This window comes from Moschus berezovskii, chromosome 8, assembly GCF_049115385.1.
Source record: "Moschus berezovskii isolate FMDL1 chromosome 8, NW_MosBer_1.0, whole genome shotgun sequence".
Lineage (NCBI taxonomy): Eukaryota > Metazoa > Chordata > Mammalia > Artiodactyla > Moschidae > Moschus > Moschus berezovskii.
Genome location: NC_142467.1, coordinates 83,106,670 through 83,119,203, shown reverse-complemented (window position 1 = coordinate 83,119,203; position 12,534 = coordinate 83,106,670). Strand labels below are relative to the sequence as shown.

Below are 12,534 nucleotides of genomic sequence, written 5' to 3'. Positions count from 1 at the left end.
ATCTATTTTATATATACTCAGTCGTGTCCAACTCTTTGCAACCCCATGGAGCGTAGCCCTTCAAGCTCCTCTATCCATGGGATTTCCCAGGCAAGAATACCAGAGTGGGTTGCCATTTCCTTCCTCAGGGGATCTTCCTGACACAGGGATGGAACCCACAGCTCTAATGTCTCCTGCATTGGCAGGCAGATTCTTTACCACTGAGCCACCTGGGAAGCCCATTTTATATGTAGTAGTGTGTATATGTTAATACCAAATTCTTTCCCCTTTGGTAACCATAAAGTTTGCTTTCTATGTCTATGGGTCATTTATTTCATGTCTGAATGTGGGGGAAAGAAAACCCATAATCTTTTGAGCGTAAGTAATCAGAGCCACTAAGGTCCTGATTGCACATAAGGCCAGATGCATCAGTCTCAGTAAGTCATATAAGCTGCTGTCCCACCCTCTCTCCCATCCATCCATCTTATATTTAATAAGCAAAGCAGAATGGCATAGGACATAGGAGTACAGATTCTGAAGCCAGACTTCTTTCATTATCAAAGGCTCTGCCTCAAATACCTATATGACCTTGGGTCAGTTAGCCACTTTGGGCTTAGTTTATCTTTAAACTGGGGATAATGTATACTGAAGAAAACTCATGGTGAGGACTAAGTGAATTTCTGTAGATCACGAACTCAAGAGAGTAGCCCATACATAGTAAGCTATTAGCCGAAGTAAAATAGTGCCCTTCAGTAATGTTCCCGCCAAATAGCCTTTTAAACTTAGATCTATTTTGTGATTTGTTGAAAAACTAACAACATCAGCAAGACATAGTCCTTGCTCTATCTTTTCTTCAGTTTTCCCAACAATACTCATACCCCAAGAGGAACGTGGCTCAAAACAGGATAGTCCCAGGCAAAATAAGCAGTCCATTTCCCAGGGCCCGCCAGGGTCACTCTGAATGTGATATTCACGTGCTCCCCTGCCTGCTCGGCACCATGGCAGCAGCCAGCCGCTTAGGACCTTGCAAGCTAACACTAGACATCAGCTGGAAACTTTTTGCAGGATCTATACATTCTTCCAGGAAAATACCCATCTCTCTTGTGCTCATGGACCGCAAGCACAGACTCAGGGATCATTCACCCAGCCCTTAATGCTCAGTTGCCCAAAAAGAAAAAAAGAGACATCGATTTTAAAATTAACATATTTCATTCTGTTGCAACAGTAGGGGCTAAAATAATCTCCAGTTACTCTCAATGCAGAGGAAGCTGTCAGACAGGTAGTATACGGGAGGGGAAAAATCTTTTCCTCCACTCATCTTAGGTAATGGTAGTTTATTAGTACGTACATTACACTTACTCAAATGGGTACCCAGTAACTCAAAAGGGTGGTTAGAACTTGGGCTTACATAGCTTGTTAACAATAACAATAAAATAAATGTTCAGACAAGTGACAATACAAAGGAAAGGGACTTTGAGCTTCTAGGGTTAGTGAGTTGTGGAAGGCAAATAATGTGGAAAGGGTAAGGACCAATGGCGGATGAGCACTGGTTTTACAAGGTTTGTCTTGCATGAATTACTCTGGTGCCGTCTCTGGGCTGATAAGGGTCTAGAATTGTCTCTGGTGACTAGCTTCTGTACTTAACTGAGAGAGGAGGAGGACTCCTTTACAAATTTTTGTCATGCTTTTAAAGGCAACTATTGAGAGGGCAGAGAGCTTTTCTTACAACTGCTTCTTCTCAATTGCCTTCAGTTCAAATCCTTGTGTCAGAGTGGCATACCCCGTTACCCTTCAGTAGGCACTTTCTGCTTCATCCTCCAAAAGTTCATTATTGGTCTCCATTACTACAGCAGTCACCAACCAGGCTGAACAGGAAAAGGTTGAACCACAGTGCTTTAATATTTATTTGGCCATGTTGGGACTTAGTTGTGGCATGTGGGATCTAGTTCCCTGACCAGGGATCAAACCCACTAAGAACCCTGCATTGAGAGCATGGAGTCTTTGCCACTGGACCACCAGGGAAGTCCCTGGTTCACAGTGCTATAATCCCAGGTCTGCATACCTATGATTTCACCTGTGTATTTCCTTTAGCCCTCAGCCTCCCTTAAAACTTCCAGAGAAGACTCCAGTTTGCTTCTTCCTGGCCTGTGGCCCCAAATCCTCCTCCTTGGAGCTCAGCGACTACCTTCATTTCTGGGAGTTGCTAACACTGACAGAATATAAGCCCTCCCACCTACCTCTTGCCTCTGTGTTTAAGCCAGTGTTAGCACTATAGAATGTGATGTAATCGTGTGTTACTGGTTCTATGTATATTACTGAGGTTTCACAGCATGGTTTAGTTGGCAGATGGACAATTTTTTCTGTCTTACAGTCTGAGATATGCACTTCTTTAATATATTGAGAAACACATCAGCATATCAAAACTACAATCAGCATATCAAAACTACTATGATAAGTAGTTTTGTTTCAAATCGGGCTTTCCTGATAACTCAGTTGGTAAGGAATCCACCTGCAATGCGGGAGACCTGGGTTCGATCCCTGGGTTGGGACGATCCCCTTGAGAAGGGAAAGGCCACCCACTCTAGTATTCTGGCCTGGAGAATTCCATGGACTGTATAGTCCATGGGGTCACAAAGAGTCAGACACAACTCAGTGACTTTCACTTTGCTTGAAATAAGCCTAAACAAACACAAAATATGGTTATACAATGAAAAACAAGTATGTACAGATGATACATGAAGACAGCACACAAATGAGTGCCCTTTCTGGCTACTGTCCCATGGCTGAGAATAACAGTGTGACTCTGCCTTTTCTATCAAGGAAGAAAATAATTCAGGAAAGGAAGTGATCTCTATGCCCAAGTGTGAGCATTAAATACTAGCTGTTTCGCTAAAAACTTTAATGAACACTAATGAAATGATACAAATATATGGCTAACATGTCTCCTGACTTGTTATGCTTTCACTTGGAAAAGGGAATGATTTGTTGCAACGCTGGAAAAGCTCCATCAGCCTACCAAGATGGGGTTCTGTCACCCACGCCTGAGACTCCCCATGCTAAGGGGCCACAAGGCCGAACCCAGGAAGGTTTTCCTCAATATTTTACTTGCAAGGCTTGCCCTGTGCCTATGCCAACACTTAGTTAAAATCTGTGTTTGTTTTTTTCCAGAGGGGTGAGAAGAGAATGATAACCTTGGTGGATGGGATGCATTTATAATCAATTTCTATTTCTTGTTAGCAATTTAATTCTCACTATACTTTATATACTAGATTGTGGAGAAGTCATACCAAAGAAGATGCTAAAACTCTCATAGTCAGGATAGGGACAAAACTGAAGTCATCTTATTTAGTTTTCCTTTCAGGTAATACTTTAGAGGCAGCATTGGAAGAACTAGGAGAAAAGCACACTCTCCTTAGATTACTTTGCCTGTTTTGAGTGAGTCCAAGTTAGGACCAAATAGGAAAACAAGAGTCAGAACTAGGCTTTTAGGAACAACTCACTTTGCAATGATTATATCACGTGCTGGTCCCAGGTCCATGCTCCTCACTTCGATGCAGCCCATGGGCAGGGAGCCAGGCATTACCACACAATAAACGTAGCCCCTCTTCCAGGTGGCACTAGTAGTAAAGAACCCACCTGCCAATGCAGGAGACACAAGAGATGCAGGTTCAATCCCTGGGTCAGGAAGATTCCCTGGAGGAGGCAATGGCAGCCCATCCCCGTATCTTTCCTGAAGAATCCCTTGGACAGAGGAGCCTGGCAGGCTACAGTCCATAGGGTCATAAAGGGACAGACATGAATGAGGTGACTTTGCACCCACATTCTTCCCAATGCTCAAATTAGTTTGTTCTTATTTTCTGTATCAAAGCAAAAATGAATATACACTGGAATTGAAAATACTGAAGAATTTTTAAGATTAAGCTACCACATCTTAAAGAAATACTGAATTTGCATCAATCTTGTTTAGGCTAAATTCCTCCTACTTCCCCAGAAGGAAACACACCCCACCCCTTTGGTCTCCTCTACCTAACAAGGACTTGTGTGAAAAAATGTAAGGAACCCTTACCATAACTGAGGCTTGTAACCATCCCCATCTATGTACTTCCTTCTTTCAGTTCTTCTGGATCCTGGCAGCTAAGCTCCTTCCTTGGCCTTAACTTTGGAGGCCCACAAAGATATCTTCAGTATCTATAAGGACCTAAATTGAACAAGCCCTTCTTGAAGCTTTCTCTCCACCCTGCAACAGAACACTGCTATTAGCCCTTTCTCCTTCAACACACATTTCATTCTCTTTAGCTCTCCCAGGCTTGCGGAGACTTTACATTTGATCTCTTATCATAGGATTAAAGACTTGGTCTCAACTAAAGGGCTTTTGCTTCCACAGACAAGAGAAAAGGCCCGCTGCTGTGCATGTTCCCTTGCCCACACAGCCCCTCTGCTGGCACTTCCTCTCCCAAGACTCCAGAATATGACTCTGAAGGAAAGCTCGTTGTCTGGCCGCAGGCTCAAACGTGGGATTCTGTCCTGCTTTACCCAGACAGATGCAAGGTCCTCGACTCTCCCACACTCCTCTCTGCCCGTTCTCACTCCTGGGGTTGAAGTACTACCAGGAATGAATTGGACTAGTTCTAGTTGATGTCTCGGTACAACTCATCAGTTCAGTTCAGTCTCTCAGTCGTGTTCGACTCTCCGAGCCCCCATGAATCACAGCACGCCAGGCCTCCCTGTCCATCACCAACTCCCGGAATTCACTCAAACTCCTGTCCACAGAGTCGGTGATGCCATCCAGCCATCTCATTCTCTGTTGTCCCCTTCTCCTCCCACCCCCAATTCCTCCCAGCTTCAGACTCTTTTCCGGTGAGTCAACTCGTCGCATGAGGTGGCCAAAGTATTGCAGTTTCAGCTTTAGCATCAGTCCTTCCAATGAACACCCAGGACTGATCTCCTTTAGAATGGACTGGTTGGATTTCCTTGTAGTCCAAGGGACTCTCAAGAGTCTTCTCCAGCACCACAGTTCAAAAGCATCAATTCTTCGGTGATCAGCTTTCTTCACAGTCCAACTCTCACATCCATACATGACCACGGGAAAAACCATACCCTTGACTAGACGGACCTTTGTTGGCAAAGTAATGTCTCTGCTTTTTAATATACTATCAAGGTTGTCATAACTTTCCTTCTAAGGAGTAAGCGTCTTTTAATTTCATGGCTGCAATCAGCATCTGCAGTGATTTTGGAGCCCAAAAAAATAAAGTCTGACACTGTTTCCACTGTTTTCCCATCTATTTCCCAAGAAGTGATGGGACCAGATGCCATGATCTTCGTTTTCTGAATGTTGAGCTTCAAGCCAACCTTTTCACTCTCCTCTTTCACTTTCATCAAGAGGCTTTTGAGTTCCTCTTCACTTTCTGCCATAAGGGTAGTGTCATCTGCATATCTGAGGTTATTGATATTTCTCCTGGCAATCTTGATTCCAGCTTGTGCTTCTTCCAGCCCAGCGTTCCTCATGATGTACTCTGCATATAAGTTAAATAAGTAAGGTGACAACATACAGCCTTGACGTACTCCTTTTCCTATTTGGAACCAGTCTGTTGTTCCATGTACAGTTCTGACTGTTGCTTCCTGACCTGCATACACGTTTCTCAAGAGGCAGGTCAGGTGGTCTGGGATTCCCATCTCTTTCAGAATTTTCCACAGTTTATTGTGATCCACACAGTCAAAGGCTTTGGCATAGTCAATGAAGCAGAAATAGATATTTTTCTGGAACTCTCTTGCTTTCTCCGTGATCCAGTGGATGTTGGCAATTTGATCTCTGGTGCCTCTGCCTTTTCTAAAACCTGCTTGAACATCTGGGAGTTCACGGTTCACATATTGCTGAAGCCTGGCTTGGAGAATTTTGAGCATGACTTTACTCGGTACAACTCATAAGGTCTAGTAAATATTCATTCTGTGCTTCTGGGTGATCATTACTATTCTAGATCAGAACTCTTCTCATACATTTAAAGTCAATATTTCTCAGCTTAATTCATCATGTGTCCTTTCAAGCAGGTGATCATATAGCTGATCTGTATATATGCCAAGGTCTCCCTTGAAGAACAACTAGAAGAACAACTGCTTAGCAATGAGGAGACCGGGACACAGTCCTTTTTAAGTGTAAACATGAATCAGACGCTTGGCACACATGAAGGTTTTTAAAACATCGCTTTGTAATGTAATCTGTCATAGTATCTTCATCACTGTGCCAACTGGAAGAACTTTAATGTTGCCTCTGATAGGAAATTGCAAACAATGACTAAAAAGAAACCATATTTACTTACATCCTGTTTCCATAGTGCTTGGGAGCAGGAGATAGTTTGGGTATGCTACCGAGCAAGTTGTGAACGCAACGATAGCAGACCCTGTTGTGTATTTGTCTGCTCTGGTGGAAGCCTGGTTACACAGAACAATTTTCCCTTGGCTGTCTTAGGCACAGCCATGTCTGTGTTCAGTGCTGCTGGGGCTTGGTTACACATCAGCCCATCTCTGGCAAACTTACCCAGGACAAGACTTAGCCCACTCCTCTCCCATGGTCTGTCTCCTTGTTTATGCTGTTACTCTTGCCTTTTCTTTTTAGGGAAAGAGATGGGGACTGTTTTTTTTTTTTTTTTCTAATTTTCTCTAGTCCTCTCCTTCCCAAAGGAAGTCTGTCATCAGGCTCTTTAAAGTCAGTCCTGTTAAATGGACCTGACACAGCAAACATTATTCCCCTTTTCCTCACAGTGGGCCTTCCCTTGGCTGTGCTAAGTCGCAGAGCTGCCTCTGTGGTCACAAGCCCAGCTGTGGACCAGCCTGCTTCTGTGTAGGACTGTGGGCTAGAGGTGCATTTCCGGGTGAAAATGACGAGGAGTGCGAGATTCCGCCCCATGGAGCGTGTTTGTCTCTATGCACCTCTCTGTGCAAGCTTGTTCTCTGTGTCCACAGGAAAACACTGCCAGGGACTAGGACGCGGTTTCAGAATTAAAACGCATCCCCATTATCACGGGAAGTACAGGACACAGGAAGGATGAGACCTTCCTAACCTCTATTCATCACCTTCGGTTTCCCTAGCATTCAAAAAAGCAGAGCATTTTCTAACAAAGATGATTTCTGAATACTGGGGCTAAGATGGCTTTTTACATACCAATCATAGAACAGAACAGATACAATTTACATGGAGCATTTGTGTCTCTTAAGTCCTGAGAAATCTGGGAAATTAAGAAGATCACCCCTCTCTCGTTTCTTTCAGAAAGCATGTGAAAGCATTCTTTTCCTACTAAATGGATTTAGTCTAACTGCCTAATTCATTATGCTAAAACCATGAAGCAATTTCCTGTTCAAAGCCCAGCTCACAGGCTCTCTGTTGTCAAGTATTTGAATTTCAGATTAGAAATGTGTTCATTTGGATAGCTTGAAAGGAAAGCTTTGTTGTCAGCTTGGCTTTATGTGCTGCCAGAAGCCAAATCCCTCCTCTTCAGCAGTCACCAGCAAAATACCAGACCTCAACTCTAGACTCAGTGTCTTGAAACAAACACAAACACCTCTGGCCTCTGTGGTCAAGGCAGTGCTAAGAGATTTACTATCCCCAATAATATAATTCTCTCGGCTGACCACTGCTGACGGATAGCAGCACATATTTATTCAGGGGCTCCATTTTACACCCCTTCATTTTCATATCACCATCACACATCAAAAATGTTTTGAAGCATTTCTGCCAGGATCTATCCTTTAGAGTAGGTTCGTTCTGTTAGTAGCGGAGCCCTTTGTTACAGAGCAATGAACTGACTGGGGGCTGTATTTTTGTCAACCTTTGACTACACTGTTCTACCCACTTGCCGTTTCTCGTGATGTTTTTCCCTTATTGATCTTAGAAATTTCTACACAGCTCTTCAGAAAGTCAGAGGTCATGCTTCTGAGCTGAAGAAATGAAGTGCAGGATAAAAAGAAAATAGACACTTGATTGGCTAATCGTCATGTATGTTCTGATGCTGGGTAGCAATTCAGGCAACCATTTTTTGGAACAAATTTTTGCATTTTGTGAAACTACATTCTACAACATTGTCAATTTGGTTTAGCGATTCTGCTGTGACCATCTAATTCTTACTAATAAATACTTGTTGAAGCTTCCCATATGCAGTTATCAACTTAGTCTTTATCTGTGATACCACCATGCAGTATTTTGTGTCATCACTCAATAACTAGTATTTGTTTGGTGCTTTACAGTTTACATAGTGCTTTCATCAAATGACCTCAGTTGTGTGTTGTTCTATCAGATGAGTCTTTTTTATAAGGAAATATAACTGACAATATGGGAGAAGGAAATGCCAACCCACTCCAGTACTCTTGCCTAGAGAATCCCATGGACAGAGGAGCCTGGTGGGCTGCTGTCCATAGAGTCGCATAGAGTCGGACACAACTGAAGCAATTTAGCATGCACGCATGCCTTGGAGAAGGACATGGCAACCCACTCCAGTGTTCTTGCCTGGAGAATCCCAAGGACAGAGGAATCTGGGGGGCTGCCATCTATGGGGTCGTACAGAGTCAGACACGACTGAAGCGACTTGGCAGCAGCAGCAGCAACTGACAATATATTAGTTTCAGATATACAACATAATGATTCAGAATTTGCATATATTATGAAATGATCTCCTGCGTAAGTATAGTTAACATCCATAATCCCACACAGTTTCAAATTTGTGTGTATGTGATGAGAATTTTTAAGATTTACTCTTAGCATCCTTCAGGTACATAATAAAACTATTACCTACAGTCACCATGCTGTACATTACGTATGTATGACCTCTTACCTGGAAGTCTGTACCTTTGGACTCCCTTCATCCATTTTGTCAATTCCAACCCCCCATGTCTGTCAACCACCAGTCTCTTCTCTATCTATGAGCTCAGTTTGGGTTTGTTTTTCTAGAGTGACATAAGTGAGATTCTATGATATTTATCTTCATCTGACTTATTTCACTTAGCAATATATCTTTAAGGTTCATCCATGTTGTCACAAATGGCAAGATTTCATTCTTTTTTATGGCTGAGTAGTATTCTATTGTGTGTGTATAACATTTTTTTAAATCAATTTATGCACTGACAAGACAGATTGCTTCCTTATTTGGCTTCTGTATTGAAATTGGGCATGCATATGTCTTTTTGAGTTAGTGGCTTTGTTTTCTTCAAATAAACACTAGAAATGGAATTGTTGGCTCATATGGTAATTCTAATTTTCTGAAGAACCTTCATACAGGTTTTCATAGTAGTTGCCCTAATTTACATTCCTACCAATAGTCCTCCCTTACCATCATTTGTTTTAAGTGTCTTCTTGAGGATAACCATTCTAGCAGGCATAAGGCAGTTTCTCTTGTGGTTCTAATGTGCATTTTCCTGATGATTAGTGATTTTGAGCATCTTCTCATATACCAGCTGGCCATCTCTATGTCTTCTGTGGAAAACATTTTCCTCAAAGGAGATCCACTTCATGGCTTTCAATCTCACCCCTGACCTAATTTATTCTGCTAGGTTGTTTCTGGAGTTTTCCTGAATTGACAATTAAGGTACAGTCAGTCAGTCAGTGCAGTCGCTCAGTCATGTCTGACTCTTTGGGATCCCATGGACTGCAGCAGCACACCAGGCTTCCCTGTCCATCACCAACTCCTGGAGCTTGCCCAAACTCACGTCTATCGAGTCGGTGATGCCATCCAACCAGTTCATCCTCCCTTCTCCTCCCTTCAGTCTTTTCCAGCATCAGGGTCTTTTCCAATGAGTCAGTTCTTCGCCTCAGGTGGCCAAAATATTGGAGTTTCAGCTCCAGCATCAGTCCTTCCAATGTACCTTTTAAGGTACAGGACTTTTTAAAACTGTAATTATAATCCAAAAAATTGTATGCTGATCCAATACAGTAAGTCCCCTACATGTGAATCTTCAAGTTGCAAACTTTCAAAGATGTGAACATGTGTTCACGTTGTCCAATCACATAAGTTAGTTCATGTATTTGGCATTATCTGTAAAAGTTGGGTACTGAGGTTAAATCTGTTGGGCTTGCAAAGAAACCAGAGATACGAATGCACTCTCAGGACAGAACTTATTTGTATGTAAGGGACTTACTGTATTCAGTTTCATTCTGAAAGGAAACCCACACTTGACACATTAATCATTCAAAGACAAAAATGTCTCAAACACAGGAAAAACGTGGTCCCTACCATAACAGACATTTTCAAGCATATATGTTGTCATTTTTATTGATTTTTTATTAAAAAAAAAGATTCAAAACAGATATCTACTCTTTCTCTTTCATTTTCTCATGGTATAATCTCTGTCCTCCTTTTCTTTCCAGAGTTACTTTGACTTTAGTCCTTAAAATTTTTTTCTTCCCGTGCAGGATTAAACAAGTTGACTAGTTTAATCTCTGCCAACAGTAACTTCTGAGGTCACGCATGCTCTCTTTGCTCCCCAGGCTGACTGGCAACGATCACAGGTGCTCAGCTTATCCTGCCTCTCATGGTCTACCTGCCTTTCTCATTTGCCACCTCCTCCAGGAACTCTTCTTCACAGTGCTGGCCCACAGTGGATTTTCCTCCTGTAGATGTGGCATCTGTTTATCTCATTTTTATTTTCTATTACTGCTGCTGCTAAGTCACTTCAGTCGTGTCCGACTCTGTGTGACCCCATAGACGGAAGCCCACCAGGCTCCCCCGTCCCTGGGATTCTCCAGGCAAGAACACTGGAGTGGGTTGCCATTTCCTTCTCCAACGTGTGAAAGTGAAGTCGCTCAGTCGTGTCCGACCTTTAGCGACCCCACGGACTGCAGCCTACCAGGCTCCTCCATCCATGGGATTTTCTAGGCAAGAGTACTGGAGTGGCTTGCCATTGCCTTCTCCGTTTCTATTACTAATAATATTTAACCTTCCAGGACTTTGCCATCTTTCTCCTACTGGATTGCTCCTCTGAGAAGTGAGTGAAAGTCACTCACTCGTGTCTGACTCTTTGCAACCCCATGGACTGCAGCCTGCCCAGCTACTCTGTCCATGGGATTCTCCAGGCAAGAATACTGGAGTGAGTTACCATTTCCTTCTCCAGAGGATCTTCCTGACCCAGGGATTGAACCCAGGTCTCCAGTATTGCAGGTGCACTCTTTACCATCTGAGCCACCAGGGATTGCTACTCTATTAAAAGCCTAAATAATGAGCAAGTTATATCTATTGCTGAGTTCCTCATGACTAGCACAGAGAACTTGTGAGTATTACAGAGTTATAAAATGGGCATGAAAAGCCTAACTGGGGAGCCATCTGTGCTAAGGGGTTTGTGCTACAGCTGGGAGAAGAGAAGGGGTGGACAAGCCTGTCCTGGAAGACCCATTTTCAAGGCTAATCACTAACCAGCCATTTTATGGCAGGGCTATAGTTAAGTATAAAATTACAGCTATAGCCAGTCATACTTTCTCTTCCCCTGTTCTCCCACGATAGGTTCAGAGATGAGCACAGTGATCAAAGGAGGAAGGAGACACCATGAGTCACTGTCCAGCTCCTGCTCATGAATGGTAGCACTGCTGGTCAGCAGAGGTGCCATGCTCATAACCAGCCACTTGCCTGAACACCTCCAGAAGTAGTTGCCATCACGGTTGATAGCTTTCCATACTCTCTTCCCCAGCTCCCCTTTGCTGCCCTACAATGGCGACAACCTGCTTCTCAAATTCCCCTGAAAGCTCCGACTTACCCTTACCCATCAGCCTTAGTGCTTCAGGAGAGCTGGGTGCTAGTCAGCTCTAACCTTTCATTTCTATCTTCTGGATCCTTAGATATTTCCCAGGCTTCTCTGAAGCTGCATAAGATCTCATTCCTGTAATAAATCTTTATCCCACAATAAATTGCTTTGGTTTCCCCAGCTGAATGCTAATAAATGTGGGCTTTCTTGATGAGCTGTGGCAGACATTGTTGTGCTGTCTTAGCAGATGAAAGAGTTAGGGGAGACAGATAATTTCATGCCTCATCCCTTTGTTCCGTATGACCAGATGTCCTGATTTAGAATAAAATCAACTGATCGAAGTCATGAGTGTTTTGGTGACCACTGAGAAGGCTTAACATTTATATGATTATAACAAGATAAAAGCAGTGACTACTTTTTAACTTCTTTAGCCAATTAAAATAATGAATTTATTTAAGATTAATGACAAAATGTCACCATTTGGAAGAGCCTGGAATGATAAAAGGTGATCTTTCTTATCATTAGCAGTATAGATTCTTAGTCTATGCATGCAAATACAGTTTAATATATATCATCCTGAGACCTTGTCTATTTCTAGAATTTGAAATCCTTAAGAGTTTTTGCATCAGTAAAATATGTGATCTTTTTAGCCAACTTTCCCTTACAGCTTTTCTGAGATCCTTATTTAAACAGAGGGAGTATCACTGATGGGATGGAAATATGTTACACTGAAGTACAAAATAGTAAAGTCTTTGAAAGTGAAAGCTGAGGAAGAAAAGAATGAAGACACAGGTACCAGCAGACCAGTGTGATAAACCTATATTCTGGCACACTCAATGA

At 42.7% G+C, this 12,534-nt stretch overlaps 1 long non-coding RNA gene across 4 annotated transcripts in view; it reads right to left on the bottom strand.

Annotated features, from left to right (window-relative positions):
• Positions 1 to 12,534, bottom strand: part of LOC129558381 (uncharacterized) — a 70,209-nt gene that overhangs the window by 46,406 nt on the left and 11,269 nt on the right. The window contains exons 1-2 of one of the 4 annotated variants that reach the window (XR_008686417.2): positions 4,046 to 4,340; positions 3,480 to 3,615 (exon numbers count right to left, since the gene is read on the bottom strand). The exons of the other annotated variants lie outside the window; for them this stretch is intronic. This is a non-coding gene — a long non-coding RNA (uncharacterized LOC129558381). Of the gene's footprint in view, positions 1 to 3,479; positions 3,616 to 4,045; positions 4,341 to 12,534 lie in introns of those variants that run through there. 4 annotated transcript variants of the gene reach the window in all.